Source organism: Schistocerca americana, chromosome 6, assembly GCF_021461395.2.
Source record: "Schistocerca americana isolate TAMUIC-IGC-003095 chromosome 6, iqSchAmer2.1, whole genome shotgun sequence".
In the NCBI taxonomy this organism is placed as follows: Eukaryota; Metazoa; Arthropoda; class Insecta; order Orthoptera; family Acrididae; genus Schistocerca; species Schistocerca americana.
Genome location: NC_060124.1, coordinates 430,825,361 through 430,842,465, shown reverse-complemented (window position 1 = coordinate 430,842,465; position 17,105 = coordinate 430,825,361). Strand labels below are relative to the sequence as shown.

General features: G+C 45.3%; 1 protein-coding gene across 1 annotated transcript in view; it reads right to left on the bottom strand.

The window, feature by feature from the left end:
- The window catches only part of LOC124619639 (oxidative stress-induced growth inhibitor 1-like), a 120,661-nt gene extending 103,804 nt beyond the window's left edge, over positions 1–16,857 (bottom strand). The window contains exon 1 of the mRNA XM_047146158.1: positions 16,736–16,857. The gene's annotated coding sequence lies outside the window, so the exon portion shown is untranslated. The remainder of the gene's footprint in view (positions 1–16,735) is intronic.
- Positions 16,858–17,105: the final 248 nt, after the last annotated feature.

Here is a 17,105-nt window from a genome sequence, read left to right as displayed (position 1 = left end):
TTCCGATACCATTTGCAATAAACCGCATGAGTGTGTCTAGCGTAGTTACTTAGAAGTACGTTTTTGTAATCAGGGCAAAACAATCTACCCTGTATTATGGCTGACGGCCAACAATATAGACGTGTCTCAATGTTGCCACACTATGAAGCGTGATTGCGCAGTGGAGACATTCGACCTCTACTCGGGAGGAGGCAGAATGTGATATCACATCCTCAACAACTTTATCAGATAGCGGTAGTGACGGTAGTGATAATAATGACGACGGTAATGATGATAATGACGGCGGTAATGATGATAATGACGGCGGTAATGATGATAATGACGGCGGTAATGATGATAATGACGGCGGTAATGATGATAATGACGGCGGTAATGATGATAATGACGGCGGTAATGATGATAATGACGGCGGTAATGTTGATAATGACGGCGGTAATGTTGTTAATGACGGCGGTAATGATGATAATGACGGCGGTAATGATGATAATGACGGCGGTAATGATGATAATGACGGCGGTAATGATGATAATGACGGCGGTAATGATGATAATGACGGCGGTAATGATGATAATGACGGCGGTAATGATGATAATGACGATGATAATGATTATAATGATTACAATTATAATGAAGATGATTATTTGAGGTGAGGGCGCTCGACATCATGGTCATCAGTGCTCTGACGAAAAATCAGCATGCTAATCTCATGGGCGGGGACTAAGGCTGTTCCCACATGCGAAGCAATTTATGTATCAATGCCTGCCTCCATTCCCCACTAATTTAGGGATGAGGCCTGACAGTTCACAAAATGTCACCACCCTTGTAACAAGGGAATCAGTATCTGCGAGGATGGTGTGCAGATCTCCATCGAATCTGAGGGCTGCCCTAATATCTTTATAGGACACACATTGCCATAGTACGCTGAGCTGAAAGTGATACGCCACTAGCTTCAGAGTGGTGGACCACACCGCCGGAGGAGGAAGCCAAGTCTTAAAGGGCTACGTCCGATGTGCAGTCTGGTAAGCAGAACTCCTTCCAACATTTAAGTCATGCCTTTATGGTCGATTTGAACGACCACGATATCAGGGTTCTGTATAATTACGTAAGAGAAACCACGGGGCTATAAATCTACGAAAAAATATTAATGAATGCGATAATCTGAATAATTTTATTACGGTTTCGAGTGCGACCGAGAGATAATAACGTGATGTTCCACAGGCACTTCAGTATTTTTCCCTGATTTTTATCTAGCCAATGCGTAACGGCATTAATAAATTATCGCCATGATGGCGAGATCCATCAAAACAAAGTCGTCGTGTTATTAAAGGCTGGCTTCAAGCACTCGGATGAACCTGCAAGACGTAGAGTGGTTTTTCAGGTCGCTACAAAGACCCACTTAGGTTGGTGGCAAGAAACACCGAGACTGTGGTCAGTCGACCATTTTTCTCGGGGCCGAAGATTTTGAATAGGACTCGACAAGAGCAGTCGACGTTACTTTTTAGCAGGTCTTCAACAGGTGCTTCCATGAACAGTAAAGTCAGTCTCTGGACCGCATAAAATATCTGAAGAAGTTCACCACAGTGAAGCTCGGTGAACTTAGGGAAGGCTATCGGGTTTCAACGAGCAATCAATTTAAACCCATTACTGCTCGATAGTCGCTGTAGCTCTTATCTATGAGGTCACCCAATCTGCTGCTGCTCCTGCCGCTGTATCATTATTCGACGATATCTGCCCACTCGTCTTATTATTGCCTTTGTTTCTCATGTCTTGTATTCTCTAATTAACCGATCAGTGACCGTTGGATTTATTCTATGTACGTGCTGAACAACTTTAACACCCTTGGCTACCAATTTTAGTGCTATTGCGACTAATTAGCGAGTGTTGTAAGCTGCCCACATGCTTGATTCATGATAGTACCTTTAATCTTGTCGACGGTGATTAAGTATAACTACTGCCAATAGGGCGTGAAATCTGATCCCCAGATAACTCGGTCAGGATAGGGGAACTATCAGGCACGCTCTCAGTTCAGCAGGACCAGACAGCACAGTTTGGAGAATACTTGCTTTTCGCGAACATAACGAGCACAGGACATTTTACAGGCTGCAGTTATTCTTGGTAAGGATTTTTGTATCACCACTTAAGGTTAATGCTGGAATCTTAGCTTCAACATGGCATGAGGCTTCTCCCAGTGAGACATTCTCGCTCTCTATTTTGGTTGAGACCTGACTGTTCACAAAATTTCACCACTCTTAACACTTGTATCGGTATCTGCGAGGATGGTGGGCAGATCTCCAGCGAGACCAAGGGCTGCCCTAATATCAGTAGACAGGAGACACGTATCCACAATATGCTGAACTGAAAGCGGCACGCCACAAACTTCACAGAATGTTGGATCCTCCTGCCAGAGGAGGAAGCCATGTGTTAAAGGGCTATGCCCGATGTGCAGTCTGGTAAGCAAAACCTCCTTCCAGCGGCGAGGGTGACACTAAGTCCGCCAAAGCTTTGTGGTCGATTTGAGCGACCGCAGTTTTTTGTGTGACACCTGCAACCATTCAGTCTCCCACTGACGCATGATGCAGCATGAGATAATGGCGTGCAACGGGATGGGACATTGATGGACAGCACCATCCGAACATGCTTCCTTGCCAGTTTCGTCAGCCATGCCGTTACCCTGTATTATCCCAACGTGGCCAGGTACCCAGCGAAAGATCACCACCGTCCATTGCGTTGGAGCCGCTGTAAGGAGTCATGGATGAGCTGAATCAGCGGGTCTACCGGATACATTTAGTGAAGAGCTTGCAACGCACTAAGAGTGGGAACAGACAAGGAAACTCGTACGGCGATGTCTGTGAACCCACTCCAGTGCCATCAGAATGCCATATAAGTCCGCATCATAATTTGTAAATTATTCTGGAAGACGGATTTTAAAAACCTTATCAGGGAAACCACAGGACAACCGAGAGAATTCTCTTGCTGGGATCCATCTGTTTACATAACGATAAAACTATGGTACATACTTAATATAGACGAACACAAAGTTGTAAAAACCATATCTGGAGTACAACTTACCGTGTACTGTCAAGCTTAAAATCACTATTTAAGACGGTAGTTCACAGCTATCCCAGTATTAATACAAACATTTTCTCTACGTGTGTGTCTGGCTCACTCACACAAAGGAAGGGTCTCTTGTCACGTTCCATCGATATCGTTTCCATTACACGCCGAACACTAATTCGGACTAAACAAGGAAACTGAGGGGACCGGAGAAACAGTTCAGTGAAAGAATTCTGGAAGTATCCGTATGAAGAAATTTAGTGAAACATAAATCCGTATGGCTAGTTGTGGATTCCAACAGTTACTCCTCCACAGTACAAGCCCAGCGTCTGAACGATCTCGAATCGAACGGGATACAGCTTGCAGCTCTCAGTCACACTCTTAAACGACTGTCCCAGTGAATTTTCCGCTAACTGTACTACTTTACTACCTCGCTCTTGTGAAATAATGGCACAGACTCAGAACAGGTCTGTTTTTAGAAAATGATTGGCAATTCTCTAGCTTCCTCAAAAGTTTGGAGTTTCTCCGTAGAAATAGGTTTAAGAGATTCCTTTCACTTTCTAGAGCTCCGAAATCTATGAGTTCCTGAACTGAGCTAAGATTCCAGAATGAGATTTTCACTCTGCAGCGGAGTGTGCGTTGATATGAAACTTCCTGGTAGATTAAAACTGTGTGCCGGAGCGAGACTCGAACTCCTGACCTTTGCCTTTCGCGGGCAAGTGCTCTACCATCTGAGCTACCCAAGCACGACTCACGACCCGTCCTCACAGCTTCAGATCCGCCAGTGCCTCGTCTCCTACCTTACAGACTTCACAGAAGTTCTTCTGCGAACCTTTAAGAACTATCTAAGATTGTCGTAATTGTATCTTTTAACCTTCCGCAGCAATTTATTCTAAGCACGCCTTTCGTAGCAATTTATTCTACGTACGATTAAAGTGTCACCACTACCTTTTCTTCAATCATGCACTACACTTCTCAGATTTAGAATTGCTACTTGTAAACTGTTACAGCACTGATGAGTAAAACGCTCTGCAGGTCAGTTTCATAACAAGCCCTGTTCGATTTTGTTCTACAGCCCAGCTACGTGCCTAGTTATTTCATGGCTACACTGCGTATTGTGTTTATAGGTCTAGAGCTCTTCTGATACGCAGCTGACAGTTCGTGCTAGGTGTGAAACGTTGTAAATAAGTGATAACAGATGGAGGCCGCGCAGATGCGAGGCTCGAACAACAATACGGAAGCTCACGTCCTTCCGCCGCGGTGTGCTTCTTATGTTATCTGCAAACTGATGTCGTCTGCAAGGTTGCAACGTTCAGCACCATTCGCTTCCAGCAACCATCCACATCACCACTTATGCCTTCGTTTTCGGCGCCATATGACGGCGAAGAAAGTGCTATATCCACGTTCGGATACTTTCGTTGAATTTAACTATTCTTATCTGCCAGCAAGAGGTACGAGCACCAGGTCTTTGCACCCTCAACTTGGTATCTGTAAACCACAAAATCCAGCAACAATTGCTATTACACAGTCGGCGACCAATTTTCATCCTCTTCCTGAACCAGCTATCATATGATATACAGGGCTATTACAAATGATAGAAGCGATTTCATAAATTCACTGCAGCTCCATTGACATATGGTCACGACACACTACAGATACGTAGAAAAACTCATAAAGTTTTGTTCGGCTGAAGCCGCACTTCAGGTTTCTGCCGCCAGAGCTCTCGAGAGCGCAGTGAGACAAAATGGCGACAGGAGTCGAGAAAGCGTATGTCGTGCTTGAAATGCACTCACATCAGTCAGTCATAACAGTGCAACGACACTTCAGGACGAAGTTCAACAAAGATCCACCAACTGCCAAGTCCATTCGGCGATGGTATGCGCAGTTTAAAGCTTCTGGATGCCTCTGTAAGGGGAAATCAACGGGTCGGCCTGCAGTGAGCGAAGAAACGGTTGAACGCGTGCGGGCAAGTTTCACGCGTAGCCCGCGGAAGTCGACGAATAAAGCAAGCAGGGAGCTAAATGTACCACAGGATGGTGCTCCACCGCACTTCCATCATGATGTTCGGCATTTCTTAAACAGGAGATTGGAAAACCGATGGTGGAGATCATGGTCAGCAATTCATGTCGTGGCCTCCACGCTCTCCCGACTTAACCCCATGCAATTTCTTTCTGTGGGCTTATGTGAAAGATTCAGTGTTTAAACCTCCTCTACCAAGAAACGTGCCAGAACTGCGAGCTCACATCAACGATGCTTTCGAACTCATTGATGGGGACATGCTGCGCCGAGTGTGGGAGGAACTTGATTATCGGCTTGATGTCTGCCGAATCACTAAAGGGGCACATATCGAACATTTGTGAATGCCTAAAAAAACTTTGAGTTTTTGTATGTGTGTGCAAAGCATTGTGAAAATATCTCAAATAATGAAGTTATTGTAAAGCTGTGAAATCGCTTCAATCATTTGTAATAACCCTGTACGAGCACGGTCGCAATAATACATGATAAATTTAACGTAATTTGATTTGATTTAAGTAGGAAGAAAAACTTCTGTGGTCCTAGCCCTCTGTTTCCCGAAGCGAAACAATTTATTGTGCGGAATTTCTCTCCGTCATTCTATAAAGGTCAACCAGTATCCTTACAGAGTAGTACAAGTGCTTTTACCGGATCTGTCAGCCACAATTTCTTCAGGAGTTAATCACCCAGGTATTTTGTCCCTTTTCGTCTTCGAATTGGAAGTGTAAATGTGTTGCAGTTTCATCCCCCCTCTTCCCCCGTACTACATAATCTGCACTACGGGGCTTTTTTCCCTATACCCATCGTGTATAGGTGTTTCATGAAGTTCCTATGGCCAGTCACTAGAACTACCACGAGTATAACCTGCTTCCTGTTAAGGCCCAGAACTACACAACTTCTCTTAAAACATGGTTACGGCATCTTCAGCTTACCATGCTTTTGTTTTTGGTTTTTAGTCCTGATCCACTTACGCAGTTTATATTTTACCATCGCCTTAGCGATAGGTAAGACAGGTTCCGGTGCAACAAATGGAGTCATCACCAGTACTCTGGAAAGCTTATCAGCGTGTTCATTACGAATAATTCATGAGTGAACAGGGACCCACAGCAGTGTCTAAAAACGTACATGTCTAATTACTGTGGGCTTTCCAACTTCAACGCACTGAATGCTGGAACACAATACACCAGATATAAAAATTGTGAAGGAAAAAAGGGGTGGATAATTGACACTGTCATCACAAGTGATAGCAGAATCGATAAGACACAACTTGGCAAAGCTTGCCAGGTATGATAAATTGAAAAGCGAACTACAGCGACTCCTGCAAAAAGCAGTGAAAGTGGTCCCAGTGGTTGACAGCAGATTGGGAGCAGTGCCGAAAGATCTTAGTGGGCATTAAAACCGTAGGCACTGGAAAAAATTTATCTGCCAATTACAAAAAAAATAACTTTACTGGGATCTGCACGAACTCACCGGTACATCACGCAGTCCTAGACGCTTAGGAAGTGTGACTAGTGATAAAACACTAAATCCTGCGTAGTGAACTCATCTGCTGTGCTTAGTGTTGTAAACAGTACGTATAGTGACAATAGTTGTACCGTTCGTAGTGATATGCATGGTGACAGTGGACGGTGGTAGTGAGTGCTTATTAGTGGTGGTTCTGAGGATGGTTAATGTTGGTGTCAGTGTTGTACAAGGGTCATGCGCACTGTGACGGTGGCGTGATGAGGTTGAAATTACTGTCAGTCGTGAGCGACACTTAAGGCGTGACGGTCGCTTATGCGTTTCGTGATTCGTGTGGCTGTGTATTAATTCAGTTTTAAAACGGAAGCTGAAACCTAATCAGGTCGGATTACACGTAGTTCAAAAATGGCTCTAAGCACACTATGCGACTTAACTTCTGAGGTCACCAGTCGCCTAGAACTTAGAACTAATTAAACTTAACTAACCTAAGGACATCACACACATTCATGCCCGAGGCAGGATTCGAACCTGCGACCGTAGCGGTCGCTCGCCTCCAGACTGTAGCGCCTAGAACCGCACGGCCACTCCGGCCGGCTTACACGTAGTGACCAGCGCTCCTACATCAGAATCTAATCTCTATGTGGAAAGAACTCAACGGAAATTGCAGATAGGTTCTGCGTGATCTGAGTGAAGAGCAGAAAGCAGGTCACAAAAGAGTCTGAGAAGAATTGCTTCAACATTATCAAACAGAAGGACAAAAGTTACGGAAAAGCATTGTTGCACTTGATGAAACCTGGATACGAGATTTCGAGCAAGAACTGTCAGTCTCAGTCATCACAATGGAAGAGTTCTGTCTCTCCACGCCCGAAAAAATTCCGCCGCCAACAATAAAATGCGAAACTGATGATCATCTTTGCATGTGACATGAATGAGTCGCAGGCACAATTGAGTGCTCCAGGGGACGTCTGTAACAGGCGGGTACTACAAGCTGTTTCTGTAAAATGTTTTGCGCCAGAAAATGTGTCAAAGGCTGCCTGACATGCTTGCAACTGGTGTCATTTTGCACGATAATGCAAGACCGCATATTGCATACCAGTGAGAGAAATGCCCGACAAATATTGATAGTAAATACTTCCTCACCCACCATACAGTCCTGATATGGGCCAACCAGGCCCACATTGAAGGAACAAAAAAAAAAAAAAGAAGTACAATTTATGAAGCTTTCAGTTGGGTGACTCGAATAATCAGACAGCTCACCAATGAACGTGCCCTCTGCGGAATACTGAAGTTGCCAAAACGTTGGGAAGCCGTCAAACAAGACTGGAGATTATACTGAATGTCTGTAAACGTATTCTGTAAATTACATTATTTTCTTCGATTCTGTCTTACGGTGTACAGAACTTTTGAAATGACCCTCGTATTATGGTAATGAAGGATTGAGTGTAATGAATTCAGCTCTTCCATATCCGCATTCACAGACACTATGTGCAACTACTTCTCCAGTTCAAGGGCATTTTTTTCTGAACTTTTTTTCATTCTGTCTGGCACGTGTAGGAGTCAACATCAAAGCAGAAGAAGACCAGGCCGACACACGTTTTACGAGACGGAAAAAAGTGAAGTATGGCATGTATGTGTTCATCAAATAGCTTACGAGACATGCACTGAGGCAAAAATAACACCTCGAGTCAGTTTTCAGCTGTCTGACAAAAGGCTCTTAAAACGACGCGTTGCACTGACTCTGCATACCTTGCACAGGTAGACATGACGTAACAGATAAGATGCGTCTTTCAACATCCTCAAACTACGTGCCTATTCTGTAAACCAAGGAAGCTTTGCACTTTCGGTATTTACATACGTCCAGTTTCGTGGCCGGAGCAAAATCAGAACTACCTTCCGGTAGCACCCCGCCCCACCGTTGCGCCGCTTTCGTCGGTGGTTCCGAGTTTCGAGGTAAGGGCATCCGACCTCGGCTTCCGATCTGATCTTGTCGGGACTTGTCGGGCACGTCTGCAGCTCCCACGGTCGCGCCGATACGGTGCAGGCGCATGGCTCTGGCAGCACGCTATCGTCAGCCGAAACGCCTGGGGGTCAGATAAACGTCGCCCTGCCCTTACCGAGATCCACTCCGCACAGTGGCAAAGGGCGCGCGTTCACAGCCGGATGGCAACTGGTATATACTGACAGGCTTCAGTCGAGTTCGCACTGGCAGTCAGAGTCCACGGAGTAGCGAAGCAGCTTAAAGCACATAATAAATGCAAGTCTTCCGGTCCAGATCGCATACCAATAAGGTTCTTTTCAGAGTATGCTGATTCAACAGGCTCATTCTTACAAGGGAACCTCCCCATCGCACCCTCCTCATATTTACACTCCTGGAAATGGAAAAAAGAACACATTGACACCGGTGTGTCAGACCCACCATACTTGCTCCGGACACTGCGAGAGGGCTGTACAAGCAATGATCACACGCACGGCACAGCGGACACACCAGGAACCGCGGTGTTGGCCGTCGAATGGCGCTAGCTGCGCAGCATTTGTGCACCGCCGCCGTCAGTGTCAGCCAGTTTGCCGTGGCATACGGAGCTCCATCGCAGTCTTTAACACTGGTAGCATGCCGCGACAGCGTGGACGTGAACCGTATGTGCAGTTGACGGACTTTGAGCGAGGGCGTATAGTGGGCATGCGGGAGGCCGGGTGGACGTACCGCCGAATTGCTCAACACGTGGGGCGTGAGGTCTCCACAGTACATCGATGTTGTCGCCAGTGGTCGGCGGAAGGTGCACGTGCCCGTCGGCCTGGGACCGGACCGCAGCGACGCACGGATGCACGCCAAGACCGTAGGATCCTACGCAGTGCCGTAGGGGACCGCACCGCCACTTCCCAGGAAATTAGGGACACTGTTGCTCCTGGGGTATCGGCGAGGACCATTCGCAACCGTCTCCATGAAGCTGGGCTACGGTCTCGCACACCGTTAGGCCGTCTTCCGCTCACGCCCCAACATCGTGCAGCCCGCCTCCAGTGGTGTCGCGACAGGCGTGAATGGAGGGACGAATGGAGACGTGTCGTCTTCAGCGATGAGAGTCGCTTCTGCCTTGGTGCCAATGATGGTCGTATGCGTGTTTGGCGCCGTGCAGGTGAGCGCCACAATCAGGACTGCATACGACCGAGGCACACAGGGCCAACACCCGGCATCATGGTGTGGGGAGCGATCTCCTACACTGGCCGTACACCACTGGTGATCGTCGAGGGGACACTGAATAGTGCACGGTACATCCAAACCGTCATCGAACCCATCGTTCTACCATTCCTAGACCGGCAAGGGAACTTGCTGTTCCAACAGGACAATGCACGTCCGCATGTAGCCCGTGCCACCCAACGTGCTCTAGAAGGTGTAAGTCAACTACCCTGGCCAGTAAGATCTCCGGATCTCTCCCCCATTGAGCATGTTTGGGACTGGATGAAGCGTCGTCTCACGCGGTCTGCACGTCCAGCACGAACGCTGGTCCAATTGAGGCGCCAGGTGGAAATGGCATGGCAAGCCGTTCCACAGGACTACATCCAGCATCTCTACGATCGTCTCCATGGGAGAATAGCAGCCTGCATTGCTGCGAAAGGTGGATATACACTGTACTAGTGCCGACATTGTGCATGCTCTGTTGCCTGTGTCTATGTGCCTGTGGTTCTGTCAGTGTGATCATGTGATGTATCTGACCCCAGGAATGTGTCAATAAAGTTTCCCCTTCCTGGGACAATGAATTCACGGTGTCCTTATTTCAATTTCCAGGAGTGTAGTTTTAGGTTGGCACACTGGATAGGCCTTGAAAAGCTGAACACAGATCAGTCTAGGAAACAGGAAGAAGTTGTGTGGAGCTATGAAAAAAATAAGCAAAATATACAAACTGAGTAGTCAATGCGCAAGATAGGCAACATCAAGGATAGTGTGACCTCAGGAGCGCCGTGGTCCCGTGGTTAGAGTGAGCAGCTGCGGAACGAGAGGTCCTTGGTTCAAGTCTTCCTCGAGTGAAAAGTTTACTTTCTTTATTTTCGGAAAGTTATGATCTGTCCGTTCGTTCATTTACGTCTCTGTTCACTGTAATAAGTTTAGTTTCTGTGTTTTGCGACCGCACCGCATAACCGTGCGATTAGTAGACGAAAGGACGTGCCTCTCCAATGGGAACCGAAAACATGTGATCGCAAGGTCATAGGTCAACCGATTCCTCCACAGGAAAACACGTCTGATATATTCTATACGGCACTGGTGACTGCATGTGCGTCACATGACAGGAATATGTTGTCGACCCACCTAACTTTTACACCTGGCGTATGGGTAAAAAGATTCTTCACCTTGCCAGATTTAGATTTTCTTGTAGATGTGATAGTCACTCCCAAAAATGTGATGAAAACATAAGAGTTTGTCACATAAACTGCAACAAATGAATGCAACAGTTTCACAGTCGCACAGTTTTCCCTGTGCTCTATCAAAACATATGTTTTTAACGTTTTCAAATTTTTCCGTGTGTAGACCGTCAAATCCTGCATATGTCCAAGCAAATCTGAACGTGTCCTGGAATTTTGGAGAGCGAAGTTGATTATGTGTGAGTGCCTGAACTTTGATAATTGACACACGATCACGTAAACAATACTGCTCTGTGTACCTGTGCAGCTTCGCAAAATAATTGTCTGAAAATAAAAAATCAAACTTTTCGCTCGAGGGGAGACTTGAACCTAGGACCTCCCGCTCCGCAGCTGCTCACGCTAACCACGGGACCACGGCGCTCCTGAGTTCACACTGTCCTTGATGCTGCCTATCTTGCGCATGGACTACTCAGCTTGTATATTTTGCTTATTTTTTCATAGTTCCACACAACTTCTTGTTTTCTCGAGTGATCTGTGTTCAGTTTTTCAAGACCTATCCACTTTGTCAACTTATAACTAAATCTGAGGGGGGGGGGGAGGGGTGCGATGGGGAGGTTCCCTTGTTAGCAATCATATACAACCACTCGTTTCGCGAAAGATTCCTATCAAAAGACTAAAGTTGCAAAAGTCACACCAATACTCATGGAAATAGGAGTAATTCGCTGAATTGTACACCCACTTGACTAACGTCGATTTGCAGCAGGAGTTTGGAACATAACTCTGTTCGAACATAATTAATTACCTCGCAGGTAACGGTCTGCTGAGAGTCAGCACGGACTCAAAATAACCTTGCGAAACAACTAGCTCTGTATTTGCACGAGGAATCTCAAATGGATTTTATATTTCTGGATTTTCAGAAGGCTTTTGACACAGTTCCTCACAAGAAACTTCTAATAAAATTACGTGTCTACGGAGAATCACTTCAGTTGTGCAATTGGATTCCCGAATTCCTGCCCCAAAGGCCGCAATACGTAATAACCGACGGAAAATCGTCGAGTAAAACAGAAATGATATCCTGAGTTCCCCAACGAAGTTTTGTAGGCCCTTTGCTGTTTCTAATTCACATAAATGATTTAGGACATTTTTTTGAGCAGCCCTCTTAGTTTGTTTGGAGATGATGCTGTCACTTACCGTCTAGTCATGTCATCAGAAGATGAAAACCAATTGTAAAATGAAAGACGCGACATCTGAATGGTGCGAAAAGTGACAACTGTCTTTCAACAAGAAAAAGCGTGACGTCATCCACATGAGTTCAGAAAGAAATCCGTTAAATTTCGATTAAATGACGAATCTCACAAATTTCAGGGCTGTCAATTCGACTAAATATCTGGAAATTACAAGTTGTAACAGTCACATAAATAATGTGGGGAAGGCGAACCAAAGACTACGTTTTATTGGCAACAATTAGGAGATGCAACGAGTCTATTAAAGAGACTGCTTAATTACACTTGTTCGTCCTCTGCGAGACAACTGCTGTACTATACGGAATCCTTACGAAACAAGACTGACGGAGGACATCGAAAAAGCTCAATGAAGGGCAGCTAGTTCTGTATTCTCGCGGAATGGAGTATCACGGCTGTGATAAGCGAGTTGGGATAGCAATCATTAAAACAAAGGCGTTTTTCGTTGCGTTGAAATCTTTTCACTGAACTTCAAACACCAACTTTCTCCTCTGAGTGTGAAAATATTTTATTGTCGCCAACATACAAAGCGAGATACGATCATAATGATATCATAAGAGAAGCCAGAGCTCGTACAGGAATATTTGTTCATTTTTTCCCCACGCGCTGTTTGAGTGTGGAACGGTAGAGAAATAGTCTGAATGCGGTTCGAAGAACACTCTACCCGGTGTGCAAGTGTGAACTGCATAGTATTGATGTAGACGTCTTTTACGGCATCCATTAGAGCCTCGCAATAGTGTAGAGTAATGAAAATCTGAAGTTAATAACCCACCAGTTAAATTGACTGCGGAAGGAAATTAGTTACAACCACGATGAAGAAACCATTCTGGGAGTGAGTAGTGAGGTAGTTAAGACAATCACAAAAAACTGAAAAATTTAATACTACAGATTCACATAACTGCTAAGAAGACTAATTCTAGTCTAAAAAGATGCTCACCTGATCAGACAAAGCAAAACAGCAAATTTTCAGACAAGAAAGTGAGGCCAAAAGACGTCGAAAGATACCACAACTTTGATTTTCAGCTTTCAGAGATGCCGTCACAAGTGCTTCGATGAAAAGACGTGTAGAATTTCCGAATGTCCGTAATAAAGTTTTGGATGATACGCTACCAACAACAACGTCACTTTGAAACGCATAGTGTTCTTGTGGTAAAAGAATCATTTTACCTGTTACAGGAAGAGAGAGAGAGAGAGAGAGAGAGTGTGAGAGTGTGTGTGTGTGTGTGTGTGTGTGTGTGTGTGTGTGTGTGTGTGTGGTAACAAGGAAGCTAAAGTAAAAAGACATTCTCAACAATGGGGCTCGGTTCTTTGGATTTCTGCAAATACATGTTAATGGGAATTTGTAATTAACACATGCACATTTCTGTAGCAACTAAAAGTGAGAGAAATGCACCAGCTGCTGATCTTTTGAGGCCGCTAACAGAGAAACTATGATGCCTAAACAAAAGCTACCTCTAACGAAGCTATGCGTAAAGTGGTCGAATAAGTGGAAGGTTGATAGTGTGTGCCAAGGAAAACATGAACGAAGCGAAACATATTCTACTGTCCATTGACAGGACTATAACTCGCCCAGAATCGTAAACCGCCATATGGCGTTCGTGGGCTATTGATTTCTATAGTAACGTTCTGGTTCCGACGTCAGTAGCACAGAAGATTTAAAGGCCTGTATTACTCTGAACCAACGTAAGTTAATATGTCTACTCATACATTTTCCTTCAGGAGACTACTGAAAACTTTTGATTGACAATTTTCGAGTCCCGATTCTTCTAATATTTTAACAATCCTTTGGGGAATTCACCATCAAACACTCAAGAAAAAAGATTCAACTTTTTGTAATAATGCTATCGGCTAATTCTTCAGATTTATTATTTAATTTTTCGATGTTCTCTTCGGGAATATGATATAGTTTGGTTGGATATTGTATAAGAATGACTGACTGATGTGATCATATATGCAATACTGCGAAATGTGGTGACGATGTCTGCGAATACATACATGACATTTTGCGTAGTGAATTCGTAATAGACATGCACAGCTGAGCAATTGTTAGACGCAATGAAGTGGACGTTCACAACGTTCTCCTCAGATATCTAAGATTACTGCTTTCACATATCGCCGGACAGTCTTTGGTTTCCCTAGCCTGTCTCGTTGGTTAATCGGTAACAATAACACGACCCCGACCTCTCTGGTTGATGATTATATATTTGTGTGGCCAAAATTGCCACTAAAGATATCGAGTTTAACTAACATAACATACAGTTAACTAAAAAAGCATCTGAAAAACACACACACACACACACACACACACACACACACACACAGTGGAGTTCTGAGTGGTAGTCTAAATGGATGTGCCAACCGTCGTAGGCCATTACAATTCTACGTCTCATATTAGCAGCACAATGGCAGGGGAACACACACAGCTGTTTGTCGAAGCATTCTCCACGATGCATTTTGCGCAACAGGTTTCCGTTGTGCGGTATCAGCGCAGTTTAACGAGACTAAAAATCCACGTACTTAATTACCTGGTTTAAGTTTAAGCTATTTTACCATCATTTTACTTCGACTTGCGACCTCCGTGCACGCGGATAAGACTCTAATCACTATTTACATTTCTCGTTAAATTTTATGTTTCGCTATAATTGGCTGAACGAACCGGTTGCTAAGAGGCAGGCACCTGCCGTGTTTAACATTTAGCACTATGCTGTTCAAACATGTTGTCGTGTTAAGGGCTTCTTTTTGTGCAAAGCTTGGGCAGTCTCGTCTGAGGCTCATGAACTAATCCAAGGTTGGTCCATATGTTATTACTAAATACATTGTAGATCTTAGCTCGTTCCGGCGGAAAAACAGAAAAAGGAGTGTGTTCTGCCAGTTTCTGGAATTTTGCTAGAAAAACGGTGGCTATTTTCCTAAAAAGTAAATTAGTACCGAACTAAATGACTTAATATACAAATGAAAAAAACTGCGTCTAGTTACATAAGGGAAGGCACCAACAGTGCTAGGCGTTCAGCGCTCCGGGGTCGCCGGATTTCACCCGCTGCAGAAGGCGGTAACTATCGCGAAAGTATACAGTTTCTCGCGGCCGGGCCGGCGTGAAACAGGTAGCTGGCTGACTACGTCACAACGAGAAACGCTTAGTCAGCGCTCTGGTCGATAGGGACCTCGTCCATTATATTGGTGACACCTAACGCCGTTATGGCAATTTCTTGTCCGCTCTGCTTGTGTAAAACGTTTCTGAAAATATCGGGAGCGTTCATTCAAATGGACGGAATGAAATATTCAGGATAGCGCTGCTATGGAAATGCCGCAGTACGTAACCCACGGCAACGACCTGGCAGACACAAACCGCTCCCGTCCCTAGATGAAGACGTCGTGTGGCGAACACGCCTTTTCCTGCAAGACTCTTGGCATGTGCATAAGGAAGACTGTGCTGCGAGGAGAATACAAACGGGTTGGCTCTCGTCCCGCGCTCCTATGCAGCTGCAGACGACAGCTGACACTGCGAAATTAAGTGAAAAGGTATACTTTTTGCCACAACTGATTTCAGGCGGGCAATCTATCTTCATGTGGCTACAATTCAGTGCGCTACACGCTGTCCAAGAAATAGTGTAGCTATCATGTGCTAGTACAGGAAACTGGATCGTGGAAAAGTATTATCCATATCGGAGTAGCACAGAAACCGAGAAATAGTTTTCTCTTATTTCATGACAAACGCAATGAGGGAAACACTGGACGAACTATTTACCTCTTGCAAACGAAACATGTGGTTGCCCGTTGAGACGGCACTAAGCCTGGCGCCTGTAGTTAAAAGTAAATAAACAATCACTAGCGCCGAATACTATCCGGTTACTCTTGCTTTGCCTTCTTCATTGTAAGAAGAACCAAGGATTTCGTTGAAACCACTGCAAGACTACAATTTAATTTCTTTAGCGTCCATAATGGTTTAGGAACAGAAAATAGCTTATCTTTGCCGTAAAAGGTGCATTCACGTACACACACACACACACACACACACACACACACACACACACACACACACACGCGCGCGCGCGCGTACTATTAATTACACCGTCAGGTTACGGATAAACGTGGATAAATGTCACACTAAATTCCAGATGTTTACTTTTCTCTTGGTAAATGGATAAACAGACCATTGCATGAACACTCAAAACCTAACGAGTGACACTTTAGCGAAACTGGAAAATACAGTTTCACAGATTTTACAACATTACGACGAATCAGTACGCTAAAATAGCTAAAGGTTCAATATATTTGTATATTGTGCCACTTTAGACTAAGCAGCTTCAATAAATTGCGAGGAAAACAGGAGCACTCATAAGAACATCAGGGTCGAATCACCAGCATTTCTTTGAGGTTTGTTTACAAATGCTGCAATATAGCAATGAGTGTAAACAACGAGGAAAATCTGTCACTGGCGCACGTATTGTCGACTGCAGGAGAGAAAATGAAGTCTTGCATATAGTAATGAATGACGTGCGTTTTGAACTGCATTTGTTCTTGCCGCCGGCAGCAATTGCGCAACGACCGGCAAAAAATGCCAAGTTACGAGCGTATTCAGCTTCAGTTCACTAATACAGTGCTCGGTCTCATACCTGTTTGTGCTACGCGTGAGACAGGCGGGAACTCCAGTTCTTGCAAGTTTTGTTAGCTGTCGCAGACGTAAGCCGCCGGCTACGTCGGGAAGTTGCGCCACTCCTCGTCCGCACGCGGCGACAGTCAGAGACTGAATGAGGAGCGAGACCACGAGGCAGACCCGGCGCAGAGCCGGCGGCGACCCCGAACTCTGCCGACGGGAACCGAGCGCAGCCGAGTGCACGCGCCGAAGGCGTAGCCAGACGGAGCTTTTGCACTAGTTGCGACAGGTTCGGGTTGGCAGCAGGGATCTCCGCGGTTGAGGACGATCTTCTTCGGCGCCGCACACCAGAGGCGAGGTTCAAGGTTGCAGGCATAGCATTCCCCTCC